At 51.4% G+C, this 26,652-nt stretch overlaps 1 protein-coding gene across 2 annotated transcripts in view; it reads right to left on the bottom strand.

Annotated features, from left to right (window-relative positions):
- Positions 1–26,652, bottom strand: part of CHD7 (chromodomain helicase DNA binding protein 7) — a 1,412,705-nt gene that overhangs the window by 88,488 nt on the left and 1,297,565 nt on the right. The window lies entirely within an intron of this gene.

Below are 26,652 nucleotides of genomic sequence, written 5' to 3'. Positions count from 1 at the left end.
TGCCCCATCGTTGGAATAGCCGATCCACTTGATCCTGCCGCAGCTCCCACTCGTGGCTTGAGCGAGTCTGCGATGGTGTTCTTTATTCCTGCCAGGTGGAAGGGCACCAGAAACATCCCCTGGGCGATGGCCCAGTGCCACAGATCCTGGGCCTCCTTGGATAGGGTTGGGGATCTGGTGCCTCCCTGCTTCCGGATGTAGAACATTGTGGTGGTGTTGTCGGTGAAGAGCCTCACCACCTTGCCTTTGAGGAACGGGAGGAACGACCAGAGGGCCCAGAACACAGCTCGGAGCTCCAGGACGTTGATATGTAGTGACCTCTCCTCCGGGAGCCAAAGGCCTCTTGCGTCACCGTCGTCACAGTCTCCTGATGCGCCGGGGTCTGGAAGTCTGCACCCGCCGCCAGATGCGCGCGGGCGCCCCACCACCGGATCGCTTGGTGGAAGGTCTCGTTGAGCTGGATCCGGTCTACAAAGCTGCCTGCCGCTTGCATCCACCGGGCATCGAGGAACTCTTGCAGTGGCCGCATCCGCAGTCTGCACAGGCACACTAGGTAGATGCACGAGGACATCATGCCGAGAAGGGACTTGATGGACCTCACCCGGACCACGTCCATGGCCAACAGCAGCTGCACCTTGCCCATGATGGCCTTCGTCCTATCCTCCGACGGGGAGGCCAGTCGCGCTACTGTGTCGAGCTTGGCTCCCAGAAACAGTGCGACCTGCGACCGGACCAGGTGGGATTTCGTGAAGTTGATGGAGAAACAGATCTGTGAGCAGTTGGACGGTCTTCGCTGTGTGCCCGAAGGAGAGTTCTCTTGTCCTTGCTCGGAGGAGCCAATCGTCCAGGTAGGGGTAGACATGGATCCCCTGCAGGCGCAGCTGTGCCGCTACTGGTGCTAGGCACTTGGTGAATACCCTGGGCGCCGACTTCAATCCGAAAGGAAGGGCCTTGAACTGCTATTGCCGTCCTTGGACTACGAATCAGAGAAGCTTTCAATGTCCTTTTAGAATGGGGATGTGAAAGTAGGCATCCTCCAAGTCCAGCGACGATAGAAAGTCGCCTTCCTCCAGCTGCCCCAGCACGTGCTAGAGGGTGACCATCCGGAACTTCTGGGCCTTGATGTACTTGCTTAAACGACAAAGGTCCAGGATGGGTCGCCACCGCTGGTCTTCTTGCTTACAAGGAAGTATCATGAATACACTGCGGAGCCCCAGAGCCTCTTTGGGACGAGCTCAATGGCTCCTTTCTTCAGCATCACCCTTACTTCCAGCAGCCGTTGAGGGACGTGGTTTTCCTTCCTGACCACGGGTGGAATGCGGGGCCACTTCTTTAGAAACTCAAGAGTGTGCCCGCAGGCCAGGGCATCCAGCACCCATCGGTCGGTGGAGATGGACTCCCACACGCTGAATAACTTCGCCAGCCGGCCTCCCACCAGGGTGCTCAGGCGGGGGCCCGACGCTACGGCCGGTCAGTCAGTCCTGCTTGGCAGCGGTCTTGCTGCCTTGGCCTCCTTGGCGACAATGACGAGATCCTCCTGACCTGCCGCGTCCTCTGTGGGCCTCCTGTGACGAGGAGCGGGCCGCCTGGCGGTACACAGAGGAGCCGCCGCCGAATCCTTTGGAGGTACCTTGCTTGCCTCTGGAGTTCCGAAAGGGCAGCCATCGTTGCTGCAAAACCCGCAAGGCCCTCTTATTCCACCAGGGTTCTCACGGGGGGTCTTACCGATGGACTGAAAAGAAGATTCCCTCTGGGGTGGTAGGGAAACTCTGGGCCCCGAGGTCACCTCCACTGTGGTAGCCATCACAGGCTTTGCCAGGGCCGCCACGACTCCCTCGATAGAGGCCTTAGCCGGGTGAATCAAGGCCTTCACGACTTTGGGCGCACTTGAGGCCTTCACCTTGGGGGGAGGGTCACCGCCTCGCTCCCCCTCGGCTGTTTCCGTCGGGATCGACTGGGGCTTTTCCAGAAGCTTACCCGGGTTCTCCGATTTCCAGAGCGTTGGCTCGTGGTTGATGGCGTCTGATGAAAGCACGCCCTGCCTGGCAGCCGAGGAGCCTGACCATTCGGCGCTCCCGGTGCCCGCGGACACAGGGTGCTTAGCCTTTTGTTGGGCCCTATCGCCAGAGCACCCTCAAAGGACTTAGAAGACCGCTCGGACCTCTTCTTCTCACCTACCGCTGGGCTCTTCCCTTCCAGCCAGTTGGTGAGGCGGAGACGCTGATCCCTCATTGTCCGTTCCGACATGTTCTTGCAAAACGCACAGTCCTTCTCCGCGTGCGTTTTGTCTTTGTGAAGGCAGAGGAGTCATCTAGAATGCTCGTCCTCGAAGACATTCTACAATCCGCATCCAGGGCAGTTCCTGAACTGCTTGGATCCGGGCGTCTAGCTTCCTTTGTCCTGGGCCATGTCCACGGGGTAGGCCTCAAGGTCTTCTGGAATCCTCCAAGAAGCATAACTCGATGAAAACCTCGCCCTTGAGGGACATAGAAAATTCTGAAACTGATCCCCGTTGATCGGAAGTAGAAACGGTGGAGCATGAGGCTCGATTGACTGAAAAAATTAGATTAAACTCTTTGAAAAATCGCAAAACGCAGTAAAAGCTTGAGAGCTATAGCACAAGGACTCCCAACACTTGAACGCGTGGTAAAAATCTGAGGACGGCTGCAAGGGGAGAGGTTTAGGGAGAGGGCAGTCATTGGCTGGGTGCAGTATGACCCAGAGACCAGCGATTGGTTACTACTAAGAAAACTTAGTTCAGAAACTAAACAAACTGATTTTTACTTTACCGAGGATTCCCAGCCTGACGACGGGGAATATTCATGAGCATGTGAATCCATGCCAGACCCCATGCTGGAGAAAGCAAGAACTAATTGGTCTGACGGATCTTTCTGGAACCACAAAGTATTCCATTAGCCTTTGTACCACTGTTGTGGGATGCCTTGATGGACATAGGTACTTCCTCCATCTTCTGGAAGACCACTGTGATCATCCGCATGGTTGTCATCCAGAGGGCCAGGTGGTAGTGGACGTGGTTCCTTTGGCAGTGGGGAGGGCATAGCAGGTTGTGAGCCAATGTCCACAGATTGAGACGCTGGTTGCAGAGGCCCTCCAGGGTCATTTGCTGAGGTGGCACAGGTTGGTCTTGCAGAGTTGCCGGCTTAAGATGCAGGACAGAGCACTTTTCACATGAGGTACTTAGAACATTGCCTCATGGGTCCAGAGTGCATGAGGTCCTGTAACCTCTCAAAGAATCTGCCCTCTTGAGGGGTCTTGACAGCTGGAAGGCCCGAGATTGGACAACGGAACCCAATTACTGAGACTGACAGAAAGCGGGACATTGAGCAACCATTACACCCAGGGGGAAAAACTGAGCAATACCCAAGAAACTGGGAGCAAGGGTGGGAGAAATCTTTGTGAAAGCCCAGTGTCTGCTGAAATCTAGCCCAAGTTGCCTCTCCTAGTGTTTAACCGGAGTCTAACCCAGATTTAGTGACTGTTACAGTACAATAAACCATGGCCCGGCTAGGTTAAAGTGTCTGATGTTCACCTACAGGCCTGAAAGGTTCTTCGAGGAAACCTGAAGCACGGGGCCTACTGTTAACCCAGGCCTCTGAGGGCCCCAGGTGTTGGACTGATAAGCAGAGTGGCAATGCCCTCAGACTAAAGTCCTGTACAAGGCTGTTGGGTAGAAATTCAATCTTGTGTTTAATTCTCCCCAATTAGTGAGTCTCCCTAGCACTTTTGGTTTTTATCCGACTTTTCTCTGCGACTTTGGGAACCCATTTTGGTTACCTTTGATGGAGTCTGCTTTCCTCCATCTTTTTGAGGCATCTGTATTTTACTATTGCAGCATGCAGCATCTTCTGGGCAGTGTTGCTGTCAGCTCCTTGAGCTTCCCTCTTTGGTTTGCTTTTCTATTCCTGCAATAACTTTTTGCTACCAGGATAGGGGGATTTATTTTATCCTACGTATGCTTTTCATTTGTGAGATCAGTACACCCCATCTTATGTGAAGTTCTGAGGGGACACATTGTATCCCTTTTCTCACTACTCCTGTAACTTTCTAGTCACAGTGGCAAGTCCGAGTGGCTGGTGGCAGTGGATATTTTCTATCGGCCTTTGTGATTTTTACACGCAAGCTACTGTCGCAGCTGCAGTAAAGGACACATGGGTCACCATTGACCAAAAATGGTCCCAGTCTTTGTTTGCCAACTGGCGATGGCTTGCCCTTTCTTGAGCCTTCCTCTGCTAACCTCGGCGGGGGATGTTCTGCTCACTTCTTTGTCTTTGACAGGCTCCCATTGGGAAGCCTGCCCGGAGGCGCCAGTGTGTCTGGGAGGCCACTGAAACTCCTCAGGTCTTTGTCCTCCAGTATGTCTGCTTAGATCCAGTTCTGAAAGGTTGTCTCCTTTAGACAGCCACCACCCAAAGTTGAATGTTGCATGCACGCCAATTGGCTGGGTTCCTATATAAAAGGCGAGGGTCTCGATGCTGAAGCCAGGGTTGACCACTGGAAGAGACATTTCGAAGAAGATGTCTGCGGCTACCAACAAGCAGACTGACCACTGCTAGTCCAGCAGTATCTCTGTGCGACAGGGAAGATCCAGACCGGACTACTTCCTCCCTCGGACTGGTGGGCCTCAGACTCGAGACCATCTGTTTTTTTTTAGCCATCCCACAAAGTGCTGCAACCTTCCAGGGCTGTAAAACCTGAATACCATGGGAACCCTGGCACTGCTGCGGTGCATTGTCTCGTCAAGCGCAGTTCCGGCAGAAAACGTGTGGGAATCTGTCTGGGCCAACAGAGCCTCCATCGCTGTTAGGCAGAGTTTGCATGCAGTACCCTCTGGGACCACTACACACAACTAGGACTACAGGTGTAAGCAAAACCAACCTTTGGTAGAAGTCTGTACACCACAGTTTTTGGTAGCGAGCTGAGCAGCCAGGCTCATCTCAAGAGGGAATGTGAGCTTGTAAGGGTGTTACACAAAGGTCTACAATGACAAGTATTCAGATAGACACTTCTTAATTTATTACACAATCATTTGTAAAGCATTCACTAAATGAGGCAACCAATATCACACAAGTTATACTACAATACTGAATACTAAGCAGTTGAGCTCCCTTTAAGTAGGCGCAAAATAGAATTGAAGTAGGAGCAAAAAGGCATAAGTTAATAAAACTAATATTACAGATACTCTAAAAACAATGCAAATAGTTTGAATCGACTCCTCTGGTGAACTCAATGCAATAGGTAGGCCAAAGTCAATGGAATAATATCTTGTATAGGTAAAAACGGTTCTGGTATTTAAAACGGAGAGTCTTTGCCACGGTTCTTAGAAGTAGGTCACGGAAGTAAGGTTTGTATGACGGGTCACAAGCTGACTAGGCCTGCAAGTTGCCAAAGTTGTACACACTTTCACAGTGAGAGGTAAGTTCTCTCGGTCGGGTTTTCACAGTACTTTATATTGAAAAAACAATGCAGCTGAAGACTTCTGTTCCTGGCAGTTCCTGCAGATCTCGCTGTTCCTGAGCCTCAGTTGTGGGGACAAGAGGGAGGAAGTTGGGCGGGACTCCTGCACTGGTCACAAACCTTGCGAATTGGCAATTCTTCGATTCCGGTTGCTGTTCCTTCAAGCACACAAACTGGTGTCCTTCCCCCTGGTTAATCCTAACCAGCTCCAAGAAAGGTATCCAGGTGCTGACGAGTGGATTGGTCTCACCAACTCAAAGGAAGAAGTCGTCCTTGAAGGGGCTTCTCTGTCGAGGTGAATTTGGCGATTTGGGCCTGCAGCAGGGCTCCACCGGGCAAACCAACGGTCCAGTAGTTGCAGTAGCCGTCCTCTTCCAGCTCGTCTTCGGTTCTTCGTTCCAGTGGTCGACTCTGCCTTTCAGTCCAAGAGACTCGCCTTTTAAGCAGTTTTCTCCCATTCATTCCAGCCTAGCTGCCACTCACCCAGCAGGATGGCTGTCCTTGCCGGACAGTCAGCAAGCCAATCAAGTTAGAGTGCATTCGGGTCTCCTAGGAGACTAAGCACAGGAAGTTTTCGGGCACCTGCCTCACTTCCTGCCCACCGCAGACACTCAGGCGTCAGAGGCGGTCTTCAGTCCTAAAGTCTGCCAAAGGCACACGAACAAAGGGTCCAAACCTGGTTTGGTGCGCAGAAAAATTCTAGAAGGACCTTTCCAAAAAGAAACAGTGAAAAAAGAAGACCGGGACGTGTTTAAACAAAGGTGCTTAAGGCGCCATCTTGAAAAACATGCCTCTGATTTTTAGCTACCGGTGTTCGCGGTTGGGAAAAATCATGGTAGTTTGTTGTAAAACCACTGCCACCTGCCATTTCGATAGGAAAGGGTAGCATTTGACTGCTACATGTGTTTCTAGACACAGGGGATACTAGGTAACCCCCCCAGCACTCTATAGGAAGATAGTGTGTGCTGGGTCTAGGAATCTAAAAAGACTAGTAAAGTCAATTTAACCTTCAATTCTCTGGGAAACAGTAGTTTATCCCAGAGATGGTTTTTAAACCTTGGGATAGCCTACAAAGCTTCCATGTTACTGCACTGAGGGTGCTGTGCAACACACATGAAAAGGTGAGGCCTATGGAGTTATATTAAAACACCATAATCAAAGTACACAAGACAGAAAACGAACAGAATTAAAAAGTTCAAAGCCCCAAAGTTTAGCAAAAGAGCTGGAGGGCTCGAAGGTAGAGGGAATTAGCACATTTATGAGAATTCTCCCTAACAATCGCGAGCCCCCTCAGAAGATTTGAGGACAGAGAGGAGGAAGACAGTCTGCTGGGTGACAACCGTCGCTGCTCCAAAGCCTGCGTTAAGCCTCCACAACCAAGTGCTGGGCATTCCTGTGACCATGCCTCACAGTCTGGTCCTGCCAAATGTTCCTCCTCCAGCCGCCAAGGCCAGAGACCCCAGCCAGAGCTGTTGTCGCCTTACCGTGGGCACCTGCTGGTGACATTTTTGTTCATCATAGGAGGTACTGTCTGACTCCTGGGTACTTACCTGGGCAGTTGCTGTTCGCTCCTCCTGAGCTTCCTGAGTCACGTTGGGGTAGGCGACCCAACTGTGCTCTCCCGGGCCGAAGGACATCCATCCTAGAGGCTGAAATCATTCAGGTGGCCTATCCAGCCCCCCTGAACCATTGGAAACCAATTCAAATACTTAAATGTTACGTAAACGCTTCTGATATTTGACAACTGACAGCGTCTCGCTTCCTTTGTTCTGGCGCCCAAAGGTCACTGGTCCCCCAGCATCCCCATCAGACTCAGACATGCCTTAACCAGACAGAAACCAGACTTAACCAGTTTGTTAACCAGACTTAACAAAATTTCAGGGCTCCAGTCTAAAATTGACAATAAACAACAACAACTCACTCATGATCTGACTTCCAGTCCCACCCCCCCCCCTCCTACAGCCACCAGCCCAGGCTTTACCTTCATAAAGGTATCCATACCCGAAGTACAAAAAATTATAGCGTCATTGAAACCCTCGAACTGCAAGGGGGACAGCTGTCCCGCACAGATTATAAAAGATGCTGCCAGGGATCTCTCCCCTTTCATTACAAAATTAATAAACTTGTCATTCTCTGATAACTCGGTCCCTAGCAATCTGAAACAATCCTGGGTCCTACCACTACTAAAAAAAACTACCCTCGACCCAGATATACCCACGAATTACAGACCCATCACCACTGTCCCATTCTTACTAAAAATTCTTGATAGAGTTGCCTATCTACAAATCCAGGATTACCTCGAGACAAACCATTTACTAGGAATTCGCCAATCCGGCTTTCGTCCGCAACACGGGACAGAAACGGCCCTTGTTGATCTCAAGTGCCAAATAGACGACCTCAAAGATAAAGGTAAAGCTGGCATCCTTCTTCTTCTTGACCTATCCGCTGCCTTTGACTTGGTTGATCACAAAATCCTGTGCAACCATCTGTCATCGGCAGTACACTTCTCCCATTCCGCAATTTCATGGATCCAATCCTTCCTGGACAAAAGGACCATGCGGGTTTTCTCACCCCTAGCAGCGGCCGACCCTATCCCCATCACTTGTGGTGTCCCACAAGGATCTTGTGTCTCACCGACTTTGACAAAGCCCCTATTCGACAAGCTGGACCATCTGGGTGTCACCTACACCAACTACGCAGATGACACCCAGATACTCCTCACCTTATCCGGCAACTATAATTCGGACGCCAATTGGATCAATGAAGTCTTTTCCATCATTCAGGCATGGATGGCCACACATGGCCTCTGCCTGAATGATGACAAGACTGAACTGCTCCTTGTCGGCTCACCCAACGCCATTCGGAAACTTAGTCCCAGCTACACTAGCTTTACCATTGACGGTAACACCATCCCTATCGCCAAGAGTGTAAAAACCCTTGGTTTCTACCTCGACACGAATACCAATCTAGCCAAACAAATTAATATGACTGCCTCAGCCACGGCCTACACGGGCAAACTAATTAGGGCCTGTAGACCGCTGATCTCCCCTAACAACTGCCTCACCTTAGCCAGAGCACTTATACAATCTAAACTAGATTATTGCAATAGTCTCTATGTAGGTGCCAACAAAACGGTAATTAATAAACTGCAAGTTCTACAAAATAATGCACTCCGTGCCGCCCTGAATATTCCCAGAAGAGAACATATTTCGGCTACCAGAATTGCATGCAAATGGCTCTCCATCCAACAAAAAATAGATCTTAAAACCATCTGCCTCACCTATAAAGCACTCAACTGCCTTGCCCCGCCCTATCTCACCAACAAATTTACATTAAGACAGAACACTAGAACCACTAGATCCTCTAATACACTACAACTGACTGTGCCCAAATATTCCCTCAAAAGAGCTGGTGGTTCCAGCTTCCCAGTTCTGGCTTCACAACTCTGGAATTCCATTCCACTGGATATCAAATCCACACCTACCTTCCAGCCTTTCAGAACTAAGGTCATCACCTGGTTACTCAACAATTAACCTACCATGATTGAATGCATACCTACTGCAAGAATGTATTTTGCACTATGTCAGCATATTATTGTCTATGCACTAATTGCTGTCCTGTCAAGTATACCTTTGCTTCATCACTGTACTATTGTGACCTACTTTGCCTGTAACTCGAAGCTCAAGCGCCCATATACCCTTGGGTCAGGTGCGCTATACAAATTAATAAACAAACAAACAGGGCTGGACTTCTAAAGTAAGGCTTTCCTAAAAGTTGCCAACCTACCAGCATTGCCATTTCAGTAACTGTTGGTTAATGAATGATTTGCTAACCTGAAGCTACTCTATACTTAACTGTTTATCATCTAAAATGTTTACTATTGAACGGAGTATTGCCACAGCAGTTATCTAGGTATTTATCTGTATGAACTATTTTTACTTCTCTGAACTGTAGCGCTTTTAACAATGTGCTAGTATATATAATGACCATATTTTTATATAACTACACTGTGTAAGTGTGTCCAAAAGGTCTTTGTACTCAACTACAGCCCTTCTCCCTCGTAGACTAAGTCTGGCTGCTTGACCATAGCTACCAAACCTTTTGGGTAGTTCAGCCAAACCTAAGAATTGGAGCCCTGTACAACGAAGATTGAGTCTTCTTCATTCCTACAACAGGTGGACTTGCTAACAAAGGCAAAATGCCCTTGGGGACTAGGTCCCGGTTACAATTCTTGTGAGTGACAGAAGCCGCTTTAGACCCTAGCGCAGTACGAGAACCCTGTGGGTCCTCTGCGTGAACCCTAGAGAGTCTCCTGACAAACCTTTGGGAGAACCCCGACACTGCGGCAGCTAACCACAACATGCCCCGAAGGACCTCTGCTGCCCCGTCTAGCACCCAGAAGAGTGTTGCCTGAATGAGGTAACAAAGAAAACCGAGCTCTTACCTTCTTGGTAAGGACTAAATTCTTGATGTGATCAGGAGGGGATGACGGAAAGACGACCTGCAGCACACAAGAGATCCCAGCCTGGTCTGGGTACAGAAGGAAGTGAGTAAGAGGGGAAAAAAGGAAATTAAAAATGACCAGAGGCAGGCGGTGAGGAAAAACAAAGTAGAGGGTGCTGCGTCTGGCATCCGACCCAGAGAAAGGGACAGAGGGCAATGAGCACAGGAGACAGGAACAGGGGCGTGTTTGCTACACATACATGGCCCCGCCTCCACTTACTAAATTCTTAAAGGTAAAGCACGCTAGGGGTTGGTATGGTTCCAGTCCTGTCCCCACTCCGCTGTAGATGCCAAATGTGCAGTGGCTGGGACTAGAAGTACTAAAGAACAAATTACTTACTTCTCTGTATGTTCTTTCTGATGATGTTCCTCCCAAGGATTCCTCATCGATGTTATCCCTAGCCCAGTGCAGTTGTCCTCTAGAAACATTTCCGCAGCCATGAGGTGGGGGAGCGAGGGGGGTGGGGGGTGGCACAGCTCTGCATCGAACCTGCACAACGCTTCTACAAGCTGCAGACAGGATTGCTCTGGAAGGTGGTCTTCAAGTGTGACTGAAAGGACAACTCCTGTCATACGAGTGTATTGGCCGTTGCTGCAACTCACCTTCCCCAGTCTTGTGTAGTGTCCTGAAGAGGTCTGCATCGGTGCTTTCTGAGTTTCTCCATCATCAAAAGGTTGCTCCTAGACGAGAATGGAAGAATCCTTGCAACCGCAGCTCCAGGGCTTGTCTCACTGGAACGAACAGCGGGATAACCAACCTCCAGCGACCCTCAGTTGACCCATCCAGGCTTCTGGGAAAATCTGAGTCAGGGGGGTGAGTAAACGCAAAGCATTTGTCTCCCCAGGACCTCCATAAAATAACATTGAGAACAAGTCTTTTTGTATCCTTCCATTCCACTGCTTTTTGATCGTCGCACTTGAGCAGTGAAACCAGAAAGATAAGAACACATTTTTACTTACCAGAACTTTTGTTGCATCTCTTCTCTAAAGCAATTAAGACAAGTAGTTTACCTGCATCAGATACATTCTGGGGAGAAGCATTGTAACTATTGGGTGACAAGGCACTACTCTTCATAAGTATTAGGCTTCAAGGTAGGACATATTTCTGTGACTTGGTTCATCTTATTGCATCACTTACGTACCACCTTATTGATTTACGTAATTGGATGTATTTTAAGAACCTATGGTGTGACTACATATTTATTATTGATTGTTCAATATTATCACTTGCTCGTTTCATTTTTGAGTGTTCAAAGCCTAGAATAATGAAAAAGTTACTTATCAACTAGTAACATTCTTTCAACTGGATGTTCCTCCAATGTATTCCACATCTTGGATATAACATGTCAAAGATGTGGAATACGATGGAGGACACAATCCAGTCGAAATAGTATTTTTGTACATTCCGGTCTAAGTTGAATTATTGTGTGCTTCACTTTGTGGACTCATTGTGGACTCCTGAATCCACTCAACCTCTCCTGAGAACATCCTTGACTGCTCTATATTGCTACCATGAACAGGTTTTGGCTAACTTCTCAGAGTTCCCCAGTTCACTATAACAAAGGCAGCCTCCTAAAATCTGTCCACGTGGCCGATTATAGATAACCACCTTAATAGTGGTGCCCACTCCTCTGGTAGAATGCAACCTGAGGGACAGCCTTCCCTCCCAGACAGATCATTGCATTCCGAGATGCAGAGAAAGATCCACTTCAACAGGATTTGTTTTGTCAAAGCCCTGCTACCACGAGTACCAGCATAACCCACGAAAAAAAGGGCCTTTATCCTAGCCTCTCTTGTACGAGAGATGTAGAACTTAAGGGCTTGAACCTAGTCCAGCCGAGGGAATCGTTCCTTTACCTTGGAAGGGTGAGGACAAAACACAGGAAGACAGATTTTCTGAGAGAGATAGAAATTTGAGACCACTTACAGCAAAAAGGAGGGTCTCTCTCAAACTCAGCTTCTGTAATGCCTGGTGCTCACTCACCAGTCTCGCAGAAGTGGGGACAACCGGGAACATCGGCTCAAGGGCGATTTATCTAATAGACCAGGAATAGAGGGGCTCAAACAGCGCGCCCATGAGAAATGTCAAAGGTAAATTCCAATCCCACCCCAGCACCACAAACTGGCTGTGGGGAAACTGGTTATGCAAGAACTGCATAACAGTGGGGATTGTGAAGAAACACTGTTCCGGAGACTGCTTGAGCACTGAAATAGTAGCGGGTATCCCTTTACAGTGCCAATCTGCTAGGCCAGTTTAGGCGAAGGATAGCAGAAAATCCAACACAGGTAATAGCGGAAAGGATAAAGGATCCAGAGCCATCTCCCGGCACCAAATCGAAAATGTATGCCACTTTCAGGCATAAATTAATAGTTACTCACCGTAGTGACTAACATACTCTTAGTCCATAGTCTCCTTTCCTCCATACTGTATGGGCGTCCTTTGCAAGGGACAGGAGACGGAACCTTTTTCACCAGATAAATCTTCTTCCTCTTTAAATTTAGAGGGGCGCGGCCCTGGGAGCATGCGCTCGCCTGTCTCCGCCCACCGGCGCCACTCCTCAGTCCCCATTGACGCGTCGACAATATTTAACATTGCCTAATGACACCAGAATTATTGTGGGGAGGATGGGGGACGTATGGCGGGAAGGGGACTATGGGCCAAGTACGGTTGTCACTACGGTGAGTAAACATTAATTACTCTTACGTCCGTCCCATTTCCTCCATACAGTCTGCGCGATTACAACTGAATGTAGCCCCATGGTGGAGAGGAGATCCTCCTTAAGCAAAGAGGTTTCTTAGAACCGCCTGCCCAAAAGCTGCATCTGATCTAGAGGCGGCATCCAAACAGTAGTGCTTACAGAAAGCCGAAGGGGATGCCCAGGTAGCCGCCCTGCTGATGACCTGCAACAGCAAATGCTGTTGAAACGCGATGGCTGTGGCTTTTGGCTCTGACCGCATGGGCATGCAAATTGACCGGCACTGGTTAATGCTGCCCACCATAGGCTTCCTTGATGGCAGCGACCATCCACCTTGCTATGGAGGCCTCGGAGGTCTGATTGTTAGGCAAGGTTTGTATGCAGTACCCTCTGGGAACACTACAAACAACTCGGACTACAGGTATAGGAAAGCCAACCTTTGGTATAAGCTTGTACTACACAGTTTTGGTAGCGTGTTGAGCAGCCATCTCAAGAGGGGTCAATGTGAGCTGTAGGGGAGTTACAGAGATATTCACAGTGACAAGTATTCAAATAAACTTACACACAAGGTTTCTTGAATAAATAATTATTAATTCATCAGTCAGAATATGCCTTCTTCAGACGGGGGCAATATAATAGTAACACATACACTTCAATACTGTACACTCTAGTTTCTAAATCAGTAAAGACCATTTTGGGATGGCCCACAGACACAACCTGCACCATGTGGTGACTTCAATAGATAGGGTGCTGGGGACATTATTATCTTACTGTTGGTCTTTAGAATACTGTTAGAACTTCGTAAAAGGAAAAGATAATTAGAACAAGAGACCATAAATATTGTTAAGCAGGCAAATACTTTTGGAACCCTTGAGAAGAGTCATTCAGTACAACAGGCTAAGCCTAAGTAAATGTGCAAAAGTCTTATATAGGATGAAGCACTTCTAAAACATTGTGCAAAGACTTTTCTACGTGCCAGAAGTCTTTGAAGAAAAGAAGAATCAAATGTAGAGCGACAAGCTGTTGCAAGCAACTCTACAGCAAGGGGTATGTTCTCTCAGACTTTGTACAGCACCTTTGTATTGAAGAAAAGGTGCAGCAGATGACTTCTGTTCCTGTGCAGCTCTGCAGATCTCGTGGCTCCTGGGCCTCAGTCGTGGGGACAAGAGGGAGGACTTCTGGGGACTCCTACACTGCAATGGGATGGTAACCGCTCGCAACCGACAATCTTCAAATCAGTGGCTGTTCAGCATTTCAGCTGCTCGCGTCTATCGCAAATAGCAATACCGCGGTTCCTGGCTGTTGAGATGGACTTTCCTTGCTTCGGGGGTCCCACACTCTGTTCAGGGGGCTCAGGCACAGTCAGTCCTGCTTCCTGGGAGTTCGGAGGATCATTCTAGAGCTCTAGGCCAGCTTAAAAGCAACGCACACGATCTGGTGTTCCTCTCCCTGGCTATACGGCTTCCAGCAGCAACTCTGTGGAAATTCAACCAGCTCCGAGATGGATGTCCAGGTGGCTTACTTATAGAGTTGATTGGCCCCACCAACTCAATGGGAGAAGTCGTCCTTCCAGGGGCTTCTCTGTAGATACGAATTTGGGTTTCAGCGCAGCAGCAGGGCTTACCCGGGCAAACCAATGGTCCAGGAGTTGTAGCAGGCGTCCTCTCCAAGTTCTTCTTCGGTTCCTTTGTCCAGTGGTCAACTGCCTTCCAAACCAAAAGCCTCGCCTTTTATTCAGTTCTCTCCCATTCATTCCAGCCTAGTTGTCAGTCACCCAGCAGGGTGGCTGTCCTTGCCAGACAGTCAGTCGGCCAATCACCACAGAGCGGATTTGGGTCTCCTAGGAGATTAAGCACAGGGAGTTTTGGGCACCTCCCTCACTTCCTGCCTACCTTAGACACCATGGAGCCAGAGGCCGGCTTCACTCATGAATCCTGCCAAAGGCAAAGCGAAAAATGGGACCAAACCTGGTTTGGCGCGCAGAGTAAATCTCAAGAAGGACCTTTCCACAAAAAAATGGTAAAAAAAGAAGACAAAAATGGCACCCTTGGGTGCTTTACTGCAGCTGCTAACGCAGCCCGCGGTAAATGCACACCACAGTAGTTAAAACGAAACCATTGCCACCAGCCATTCTGTGAGAAACGGGTAACATAACAAACGGTACATGAGAAGCTAGAGAAAGGGATACTAGGTTACCCCTCCAGCACCCTATAGTAAAAAGGTATGTGCTGGGTCAAGAAAGTTACAAATGAAAGTAAAGTCAATTTCACTTTACTGCTCTGGGAAACAGTAGTTTATCCCAGAGAAGGTATTTCAACCTTTGGGAAATCTGAAAGACTGTCACACAGCACCTTCATTGCAGTGGCACACACTGTAAAAGAGTATGCCCATTGAGTGCGTCAGACTCCACAACCAGAAGAAACAAACAGTTCAAAATCACATTATAATACATGAGAGAGTGGGAGAAAAAGAAAAAGAAGGTCTCTCTCCAGGGTAAAAAAAAATCAAGTCCTCAAAATCCAGCAAAGTTACTGGGGTTCGTTAAGGTGGAGGGAATTAGCACATTTCTGAGAATTCTCCCCAACACAGATAGCCGGGCCTTGAACCACCAAAAGTGATAAAGAGGGCATCCGACTTGCGGAAGTCCTTGGTCCTGTCAAGGTAGCATTTTAGCGCACGTCTGACATCCAGACGGTGCAAGACCATCCGAGGCTCATCCTTGGGGTCAATGAAGGTTGGTAAGACTATATCCTCGTTCAGATGGACGGCGGAGGTCACCTTGCGTAGGAATGCAGGATGCGTCCAGAGGACCACCTTGTCCTTGTGAAAGGTAGTGTAGGGTTCTGATGCCACCAGAGACTGGATTTCCCAGACTCTGCGAGCAGAGGCAAGGCCTACAAGTAGCGCGGTTTTTAGGGTGACCAGCCTGATGTCCGCAGACACCATTGGCTTGAACGGTTTGTGTGCCAAGGCGCCCAGGACTACATTGAGGTCCCACACAGGGTGTGGCTTCTTTATAGGCAGGTAGAGCCTGTGGAGGCACACTAGATGTCATTTGACCACCAGGTTAGCAGAGGAGAAGAGACACTCCCCCAAATTTCTGTCGGCTCCTATGGCTACCAGACAGGTGCAGCATGTGTCCACCTGAACTCCGGAGTGGGCGAGGTGTGCGGAGAAGAGTATGTTGTCCAACGTGCCCTTAAATGGGGGGGGGGCGTCAATCTCCTTTGAGTCGGCCCAATGACAGAATCTGGACGATTTGCTCATATTGGCTCCTGGTAGCTTTGCTTCTGGCACCCTGCATGATTTCCAGGTTAGCCTGAGATAGGCACAAGTGAATCAATGTGACCTGCTCAGGACACGCTGCGAGGGCTAGCTTGTGAGGAGCGGGTTGGAGCACCCTGCCCCCCTGCTGGGTCAGGAGAGGAGCTGGCCCTAGCGGTAGGTGAATGGGGGGCCTGTCCGATAAGCTGAGCAGCTCGGAGAACCAAGGTCCCGTTGGCAACCAGGGAGCTTATCAGAATTTATCAGAATGATGCTGAGGTGACAAGATTCCTTTATCCTACAGATCACCCTGTGCACCAGGGGTGTGGGAGGAAAGGCATGTGCCGTCATGTAGTTCCATTGCATATGGAATGCATCACCCATGGAGCCCTGTCCCCGCAAGGAGGCGAACTGCTGGCATTTCCTTTTGTCCCGGGAAGCAAACAGATCCACTTGGGGTTGCCGCCACCTAAGGAAGATCTCCTTCAGGACCAGGTCGTTCAATTGCCTCTCGTAATTGTCTGCCCCCAGTCTGTGGAGCCTGTCCGCCTCCAGGCTGGACTCCCCCAGGAGGTGAACAGCATTGAGGTAGATTTTGTTCTCCAGAGCCCATTCCCACATGCTGACAGATAGGATGCACAGCGGAGCGGATCTGTTACCCCCTCCCCCCCTGCTTGTTGACATAGTACATGCTGGTGGAGTTTTCCTTCTGGATAAGTACAGTCTTGCCCTCCATCAGAGGTAGGAAGGCCTTGAGGGCCAGCCATTTGGCCGTCAAATCTAGCAAGTTGATGTGGGACTCGTGTTCCTGCATGGACGCTGTGACTGCCCAATCTTCCCAGCCTTCTAGGGAGGAGTGTGCTTGCCCTGCCGCTTGGGAGACCCTCTCCTGATTCCATGAGGTTGCGAAGTGCAGTTGTAATCTCATCTAGAGTCTTGTGTGGGGTACGGCCAAAAGGACCACCGCCATAATACCCAGCAGGTGTCGGTACCACCAGGACGAGGTCACTGTCCTGGAGAGGAAGTGAGTAGTGGCTTTCTTGATAGCTGTGATCTTGTCCTCTGTGGTGTCCCAGATGAGGCCCAGGAAGGTCAGGCTCTGCGTGGGTTGAAACTGAGACTTCCTGAGATTGATCTTAAACCCCAGGTCGTGGAGTGTGCTCATAAGTGCGGAGGAGGTGTGGAGAACACCCCCCTGAGTTGAAGCACGGATGAGCCAGTCCATGTATGGGTACACGTGGTGGCCCTGGGCCCTGAGGCCACCGCAGTAATTAACCTGGTAAATACCCTGGGGGCTGAGTTGAGGCCGAAAGGTAGCACCTTGTATTGGAAATGGCAGCCCATGATCCTGAACCATAGAAAGGACCGATGCTGCTGCCAAATAGGGACGTGTAGATATGTGTCCTTCAGATCCAGGGAGCACATCAGTCTCCCCTGTTCAGTGTCTCCACAATGAGTGCTGGCGTAACCATCTTGAAATTTTTTAAAGGAAGGGAGAGGTTGAGGGTGGAAAGGTCCATCACAACTCTCGGGCCAGCCTGGTTCTTCTGTATGGTGAAAATCCTGGACTAGAAGCCAAAACCTCGCTAGGAGGCTAGGACTTCCACTGCCTGGCTCTCGACGAGCGAGCGGATCACCACCAACAGAGTTCCTGTCCCAATCTGTGGGAGAGGAGGGGAAGATGGCGGAGGGGAAGGGACCGGCAGGTGGTACCCCATGGATACTACATAGAAGATCCAGGGGACCGAAAAATCTTGGCGCCAAAATTGCATGTGGAAGGCAAGCCTGCCCCCCACTGTTGACACGTGGACCCGAGGGGCATGTCATGCCTTCTTTCCCTCTGAGTGTGTTGCGGAGAAGGGGGATTGGAAAAAGCCCCTGCCCCTCTCCCCCTTTGTGGTTTCCTCCGGTGCCGACTCTGGGAACTGTCAGGTTGTCTGGACCTCCGTTCTTGTAAGCCCCGGAACCCTCCATACGTCCGCCCCTTGTCGGAGCGTTGATGTGACTGGGTGCACGCCTTGGGCATGGCCTTCGTGGTTTGCAAGCCTTTCTTTTTATCCAATTCTCCATCCGTGGTGGAGTGGAAGATGTCACTACCCTCGAATGGAAGGCCCAATATGCGTTCCTGGTCGTCAGGGTTAAACTTAGTAGCCCGGAGTCAGGCCGTCCTTCTCATGTCCGTGGCAATGCAGATTGCCCGGCCAGAGGTATCGATATGTGCCACCATGGACTCCATGATGCCCTGCGCTACCAGCCTGGCTTCTCCTAATCCCACCTTGAAGCAAGCTTGGCTGTGTGTCAAAGTTCCGGGAGGAAGCCTGCAATTTCCCACCAGAGTCTTTTGTTAACAGCTGCAAGCAAGGCATCAGAATTGGCTTGACGCAAGTGTAAAGAGGCATGGAGTACACCTTTTTCCTGTACGTCTCCAAGATCTTCTCCTCCTTGCCTAGCAGTGTCGAGGATGAGGAAGCAGAGGACAACTGAGGCGTAGAGGGACACCGCAGCAATCACTGAAGATTCCGGTTGAGGGTCCGCCGAAAACAAGAGTGTACCCCTCTCCATCTGCCTGTACTTGGTGTTGAGGTGCCGATTGACCGGCTGGGCCGAGTGCAGCTTGAGCCACCCCCTTTTGGCCAGGGCAACAACGTCCTTCTGCATCAGGATCCCCGTCTTGGTAGGGTGTTTTAGGGTGAGGACTTCTGCCAAGACCCCCACCTCGGGCTGTTCGACCTTGGACTGAGGAAGGCCCAAACACGCTGCAGAAGACTTGGCTGAAGATGGCATGTCGGGTCCTCCTCCTCCTAGTCTGTATCCACCCAAGTGCTCGGAGGCTCCGGAGCTGGTGGAGGAGTACTGGGCGCCGTGGGCTTCAGTGTGGAGACCAGAGCCGGTGGCTGCTGCGGGGGGCTGTTGTGGAACTGCCTGCGGGGGTGCCGGAATTTGAGGAGCTGGCAGGGGTAGCACGGGTTGCTTTGGGGCCTGATGCACCGGAGCCAATGGAGGAATGACTATGGGTGCCGGTGGGAGGGCCGGAGGGAGCATGTTCCTGATAGTACCCCGAAGAACGGCCCCCGTCTGGGGAGTTTGCATCAGCGCTAGGAACCTTTTCGAATAACCCGTCTTCGGAGGCTGAAGAGGTGGCAGGTGATATTGACGAGTGACTGCGGGCTGCTGGAGCCGGGGCATGCTCTGTCTGGGGTGCAGGGGAAACCTACCCTGCGCTGCTGATGGATAAAGTGAAAGCCACATACCTGGTTGACACCAGTCCCGCCTTGTGACTCTCTCTTCCACCCGCTCTGCTAGAGGGGGTATCGGACGAGCGGCCATCTTGTCTGGCGCGGCGGCCATTTTGTCGAGCTGCATGCCAAAGTTGTGGTGCCTGGCTCATCGGACCCAGTCCTATCCAAGACGCTTGGTGTTGGAACATAAGGCCTATCCTGCACCTCAGGCCTAGACCTGGAAGGCGTGCCGGTAGTGCTGCGTGAAGGTGCCCCCTCTGACATGATGCTGGTAGTAGGGCGTTGCCCCTCGGGAGTAAGCCCAGGGATCAAACAACGTGGTTCAGAACAGGCACAATCTACTAAGAACCAGCGTAAAGACTGGAAGAAGCCCTTGCCCCACCTCTTTTTGTTGCTTGCGCCGGATACGACTCGCCAACCTGTCAGGTTGTCTCGACCTCCGTTCCTGGAAATTCCGGAACCCTATAAATGCCCATCCCTTATCGGAGCGTTGATGCGACTGGGTGTACGCCTTGGGTGTGGCCTTCGTAAGAAAAGATGAAGACTTGGCGATATGCGAGCTGTTCTTATCCAATTTGTCGTCGGTGGTAGAATGTAAGAGGTCACTACCCCCGAAAGGAAGGTCCAATATGCGATCCTGGATGTCAGGGTTGAACTTAGTAGCCCGAAGCCAGGTCGCCCTTCTCATATCCGTGGCAATGCAGATGGCCCGGCAAGAGGCATCGATGTGGGCCACTGTGGCCTCCATGATGTCCTGCGCTACCAGCCTGGAATCTCCTAGACCCGCCTTGAAGCGTGCCTGGCTCTGGACCGGTTGTTCCAGAAGGAAGTCTATTTCCCGCCACAACCTCTGGTTAGCGGCTGCCAGCATGGCAACCGCGTTGGCCTGGCGCAGGGAGGCGTACGAGTACAGCTCGTTCCCGTATGCCTCCAAGATCATCTCCTCCTCGGCTAGCAGGGCTGAGGACGAGGTGGCCAAGGACAACTGTCTTCGACTAAAGTGACACTGCAGCGATCACCTAAGAGTATGGTTGCAAGTGCGTTGAGAGCAAGAGTGTATCCCCCTCCATCTGTTTGTACTTGGCATCGAGGCACCGATTGACAGGCTGGGCAGAGTGTGGCTTGAGCTAGCCCTTTTTGGCCAGAGCGACGACGTCCTTCTGCATCGGGATACCGGTCTTGGAAGGGGTCTTAGGGAGGGGACTTCTGCCAAGACCACCCCCTCCTCGGGCTGCTCTACCTCGGCATGAGGAAGGCCCAGATATTCTGCCAAACCTGCAAGCCTGTCGTGAAAGGCTTTCGCTGAAGACGGCGTGTTAGGGTCGTCCTCCTCATATGTAGCCAATTGATTGTCCGGCTGATCTGCCGTGGGAGGAGGGGGGTACTCTGTGTCGTGGGCTGCGGTGTGGAGACCAGAGCTAGAGGTTGGCTTGGAACCAGCTGCACTGGCGGGACTGAAGAAGCCGGCAGCGGAGGCTGAACTGGGGCCTGTGGTTCCGGAGTCATGGGAGGAATGACTATGGGTGCCGGTGGAGTGACCGGAGGGAACAAGTCCCTGACTGCATCCCTCAGGATGGCCGCATCAGCCCAAAGAACCTTTTGAAGAACCTGTCTTCAGAGGCAGAAGAGGAGCCAGGAGATATTGACAGAGTGGCTGGGGGCTGCTGGGGCCGGAGTACACTCAGTCTGGGTTGCAGGGGGAACCTGCACTGCGCCACTGATGGATTTACTGTATGCCACATACCTGGTTGACACCAGTCCCACCTTGAAACTCGATCACCCGCCTGCTTTGTTCCTCAGAGCGGCATCGGACGAGCAGCCATATTGTCGGGCACGGCAGCCTTTTTTTCGGGCTGCGTGCCAAAGTCGTGGTGCCTGTCCCTCTGGGCACGGCCTCACCCAAGACTCGGGTGTTGGAACAGGAGGCCTATCCCGCACCTCAGGCCTAGACCTGGAAGGCAAATCGTCCTTGGCATTGTCGCAGGTAGTGCTGCGTGAAGGCGCCCCCCTCGGCCATGAAGCCGGTACTAAGGCGTACCCCCTCGGGTGTAGGCCAGGTAGAAGAAACTTGCGGTCCCTCAGCACCGTTACCGGTAGGATCCGAAGACCCCCTCAGCCATAAAGCCAGTAGCTAGGTCAGCCTCGGTGGGCGAGAGGTTCCTCCTGCTTGGGCGTTTCCTCTGGAAGGAGTCATCCTTATGGGGTGCGATGGAAAATAATGGCCCTTCCTTGGCCCTCGATCTCTGCTGGACAAACTTAAAGTACTCTGTAGGCGACGCTTCGAAGAGCTCCTTCCACCTAGCTAGCCTGTTCAGTGCGCATGGAGTCAGGGAGTCCCACGCGGTGCAACCCTCCCAGCCGCGTGGTCGGGGCCAAGGCAGCAGAGGCAAAGAGAGTGGAGGCCAGACGTGGGAAAGAGTCCCTCGCAGGCTGGGCACCTGCTGAAACACGCTGAAATCGACATGTGCCAGGGAGGAGCGTGACGCCGGAGGACCAAGCACCTAGATGACAAATAAAGACAAAAAGATAAGGAGGGGTAAGAGAAGAGTCCGGGGAAGAGCGCGTGGAATTACATGACAGGGCCAAACCCAGGCGCGCTGGTGAAAATCGGCCCATTCCAGTCGACGCGGAAAAGGCGATTGAGAAGTGGCGCGAGGGGGCACAGTCAGGGTAGCACATGCACCCAGGGCCACACGCCTCTAAATTTAAAGGGTGAAAAAGGTTTTTCTGGTGCAAAAGGTTCCGTCTCCCGTCCCTAGGAAGATACCCCCATACAGTATGGAGGAAAGGGGATGGGACTTAAGTATGGCGGACTGAGCTCTGCTGTGTCGGCTCCATAAAATAGCTTAAGGGGCAGCCCGGTGTGTTTTGCTGGTGTATTTGGGGTGTGCAAAGTGGCCAGCCTGGACTGTGTGCCATTACAACCAGGCAGGGCCGGTGCAACCAGCATGGCGGTGCTGCAGGAATGAAGCTGGCGCTGCAGAGCTGGGCCTTGCGGAGGGAGACCGGGCTGTCTCTGACCCATTTGGCGCCAATATACCCATCGGTGCAGAGCAGAGTTGCCCACAGCGAGCGATCTGCCCCCCCGTGGGCCATCGGGGGCGGCCAGGGTGAGCTGTGAGCCCAGATGCAGGCTGCAAGTGAGCAGAGCTCCGGAAGAAGACCCCTTGTGGGGCATGGCAGAGCATAGACTCTGAGGGGCAGCACCAGTGTGTGGAGCCGTGGCAGCCTGGAGCCCGCCAATAGCAGTGTGCAGTGAGATTGTGTGCACCCGCCGGATCGACTTGTGCTGGTGATTGCACGGGAGGGGGCCTGCACACCCCAAAGCCCCGATCGGTCTGGCTGTAATACTGAGCCCTGTGAAACTTCGTTGGGAGCCCCGGTTGGATGAGAAGAGATGACGCCCCCCCCCCGGCTTGCTGGTGACTGTTCCTGCTGGAGTGCTGTGGCTGCCGCCCATATTTCACTGAGTGGGAGGCATGGCTGGTGCCGGTCCGGGAGTGGCTGGATCTCATGGGTGGGAGGAGGCTTGGGTCCTGGACTGTGTGGTGGTGCCAGCCTGGAATCAGTGGACCTGTATCCCCCTGCTTGGGTGCACGAAGGACGCAGACGGACTTTGAGACCTGCCTCTGGCAGAACAGATCTGTGGACTGCAGGGCAGGGTGATTGAGAGGCGTTGTGAGGCCCGAGTGGTGGCAAAATCCTGTGGGGCTGGAGATTTGGCTATTGAATGGTGAGGCCCACAGTGGGGACGAAGGAGAGAGGAAGCTTGAGACTGTGACCACCCCACCAGCTGCTTTTTTCTGCTGGCCTTCCTGTGCCCCTTTTCCTTTCCTTGCTAGTCCCTTTGATTAGAGGCGGCTGGGGTCCGTTGGTTACACCATGGGGAAGACAGAAAAGCTGCAGAGGAAGCTCACATTCGAGGGGGACCCCTTCCTACAGGAGATCCCGGGTCAGTCCCAACCTGGCGAGTTGGAACCCATGGAGTCTGCCTCTTGAGGGGCTGGCCAGAGGTGGATATCAGGGAGCTACTGCTGGCCATTAAGGCTGGCATCGGTGGGTTGGACTCCAAGATGGACTCATTCTCCTTTAAGGTTATTATGCTACAGCACCGGCTGGACAAGCTGTTCGAGGTGGATCACAGGTTATCTGGTCTGGAGGACGGGTCGGTGTCGCTCACCGCTAGTTGCAGCTCAAGTCGGTGTCCACCATGAATGAGGATTAGGAGGGCAGGGCCCACAGGAATAATATCAGTCTGGTCGAAGCTCTCTGCAGGGAAGTCTTCAGAGGGACGGAGCTCCCCCCCCCCCCCCGTTTGTGGTTGAGAAGGCTCACTGTATCCTGGCGGCTCTGCCAATACTGGGGGCGCCTTCCCCGTCCAATCATTGCCTGCCTTTTGAACTATAGCGACTGAGACACGATCCTTCACTTGGCCAGGCAGAAAGGGGAACTTCAATATGATGGAAATATATTTCAGGTTTTCCAGGCTTATTGGTGGCAGTGCAAGCATCAAGGAGGTCCTTCGCGGGGGTTAAACGATGTCTTAGGGACAACATCTCAGTCCATGTTGTTCCCTGCAAAGCTATGTATTCAGCATGATGGCAAAACAATGTCCCTGGAGGCGGCAAGCTCCTTTTTGGATGAGATCGTCAGACTACATTGCCGCAACAACATGATATCCCGGAATGGGGTCAGGAATCCAGGCTGGGAGGGCCAGGAAAACCCCTGAGGTTGGGCCGTTGTTGAGGTCGAAACAGGAGGAGGGCAGATTGGATGCCTAACAGCAGACTGAGACACTGGCATCTCTATCCGGTGGTTTGGGCTGTCTTGGAAATGTGTTATGGCTACCCGCGGGTGGCTGAGCCGACATGCCTGGATGGGCACTAGCGACCCGAGCGCAGCATTGGGTTTTGTAGTTGGGTGAGTGGGGGTGTGTCTTTCAGGCGGGTTGAGGGTTGCCCGTGGAGCAGGGGCGGGAGCAGGGCTGGATGTGGGTGGATGGCTGCAGCGGCAAGATGGGCAGTGGGCGTGCACATTTGGGGGTTGGGGGGTTTGTATTGTTATGCCTTGCCTGGTGATCCACTGGCTGGTGATAATCAGCAGCAGCGGCTGTACAATGGGTTTGTGGGGGAGGGGCTGTTTATCCTGCCGGACCAGTGTCTGTGTGTGAGGATGGTCCTCCGTGTAGGCACCTGGAATATTAGGGGGGAATTGCCCCAACCCCTAAGGTCAGGAAGGTACCACAGTATCTCCGCAGGCACTGGGTAGAGGTGGCTTTTCTCCAGATGACGCACCTTGCCCCCTCGTCGTTACACAGGTGGGGTTTACACAGAGGCTGCCACTGGTAGGTACATTTCATCCTATTCTTCCTACGCGAGGGGAGTGGCTATACCGATAGGTAAGGGGGTTATATGTTGCATGGTTTCAGTGACTGTTGAGATGGATTTCTAAACTTTGACCTGGTGGGCAGAGGTTTAGGAGGCCACCCTCTGTTTATTGAAATAGGGGAACCTTCTGGAGAAGCCAAACCAATCTAGGTAGCTTGGCAGGCGGTCAAGACAGTCTCAGGAGGGGTAAGAGTGTAGGAAGCCCACAAGGATCACTCTTGGGGAGAATTCTCAAGAAAGTGCTTATTTCCCTTACCTTTTGAGACCCCCAGCACCTTTGCTGGATTTCTAGGATATTCATTTTTACCTGGAAAGAGTGCAAGCCTTTTTTCCCACTCATGTATTTTGATGTGTTTTACTTTTGTGTTATTTAGATATGGAGTTTTAACACAACTCCATAGGCATCATATTTTTCTTGTGTGTCCACAGCACCTTCAGTGCAGTGGCAGAGGGATGTCTTTCAGACTTCCCAAGGTTTAAATACCTTCTCTGGGACCGACTACTGTCTCCCAGAGCATGTAAAGTTAAATTGACTTTACTAGTCTTTTTAAATGTACACACCCAGCACACACTATCTTCCTATAGAGTGCTGGAGGGGTAGCTTAGCATCCCCAGAGTCTAAACACTCATGTAACAGTCAAATGTTACCCTTTCCGTCTTGAAATGGCTGGTGGCAGTGGTTTAAAAACAAAACTACTATGATTTTTCCTGACCGCGAACACTGGTAGCTAAAAATCGGGGCAGCCATGTTTTTCAATATGGTGCCCAAGACATCTGTAAAAACCGACTCCGGTCAACTTTTTTCGCCGTTTCATTTTGGAAAGGTCCTTCGAGTGTGTCTCTGCGTGCCAAACCAGGTTTGGTCCCTTTGTTCGTTGGCCTTTGGCAGGCTTCAGTGCTGAAGCCCTCCTCTGGCGCCTGAGTGTCTGGGGTGGACAGGATGTGAGAGAGGTGCCCGAAACTCCCTGTGCTTAGTCTCCTAGGAGACCTGAATGCACTCTGGTGCGATTGGCCGGCTGGATGTCCGGCAAGGAGAGACACCCTGTTGGGCGAGTGACAGCTAGGCTGGAATGAATGGGGGAAAACTGTTTAAAAGCAGGCCTCTGGGACTTGGAAAGCAGAGTCAACCACTGGAACGAAAGAACAGAAAGAGAGGAAGGAAGACTACTGCTGCAGCTCCTGGTCCACCGGTGAAGCCTTGCTACAGGTCCAAATTGCCTGAAACTCCATCGACAGAGAAGCCCTTAAAGGTTAACTTCTTCCCTTAAGTTGGGGGTGGGGCGGTGGGGGGACAACCGTCTCGCAAGTCACCTGGACACCGTCTCTATACTGGTGGAAGTTTCTTCACAGTGCTGTTGAAAACCGGATAGCCAGTGAGAAGGATATCAGTTTGTGGTCTTTAAGGCACTCGCACCTTAAACCGACATTTTGCCAAGCTTATGGCCTCTTCCCTGGGCAGTGCAGGAACCTCCCGATGTCGTCCTTGTCCCCACAACTGAAGTTCAGGATCAGCGAGATCTGCAGGAACTGCCAGGAACAACTGCCTCAGCTACAGCTCCTCTTCATTTAAAAATGTACTGTGCAAGTGCGGTCAAGAAATCCTTTCTGCCGCGGTTAAAGTTTGTGAAACTTTCCCAACTTTGAAGGCTTGTCCTTCCCTAAACCGACATACAACTTTTCGTCTGACCAACTACTTCTAAAAACCATGGCAAAGACTTAACCGTTTACTACCAGAACTGTGCTATCCTATCCAAGACTCTGAACCATTGACTTTGGCCCAGGCCTATTGAATTGATTTGCTGGTTGTAGTGAACTGAAACTATTTGCCCTACCTCTGAAAGTATTTGTGCTTTGATTCTTTTAACCTTGTCTTTTTACCCCTTTTTAAAGTAACTGAAGTGCCATTTTGCTCCCACTTCAGGGGAGCTGAACTTGTTCAGAAACTGATTGGTTGTGTATTGTAGTATATTAGATTGTGATATTGAGCTACTCTTACTAGTGGAATGTTTTCCACCTGACTGAATAAATATATTCTTTTACCAATAAACCTTGAGTAAGTGTCTGTTTGAACCACTGGTATTGCTGCCC

The sequence above is a fragment of the Ambystoma mexicanum genome, chromosome 5q (genome assembly GCF_040938575.1).
Source record: "Ambystoma mexicanum isolate Mex_15411 chromosome 5q, UKY_AmexF1_1, whole genome shotgun sequence".
Lineage (NCBI taxonomy): Eukaryota > Metazoa > Chordata > Amphibia > Caudata > Ambystomatidae > Ambystoma > Ambystoma mexicanum.
This window is presented reverse-complemented; position numbering and strand designations above follow the sequence as displayed.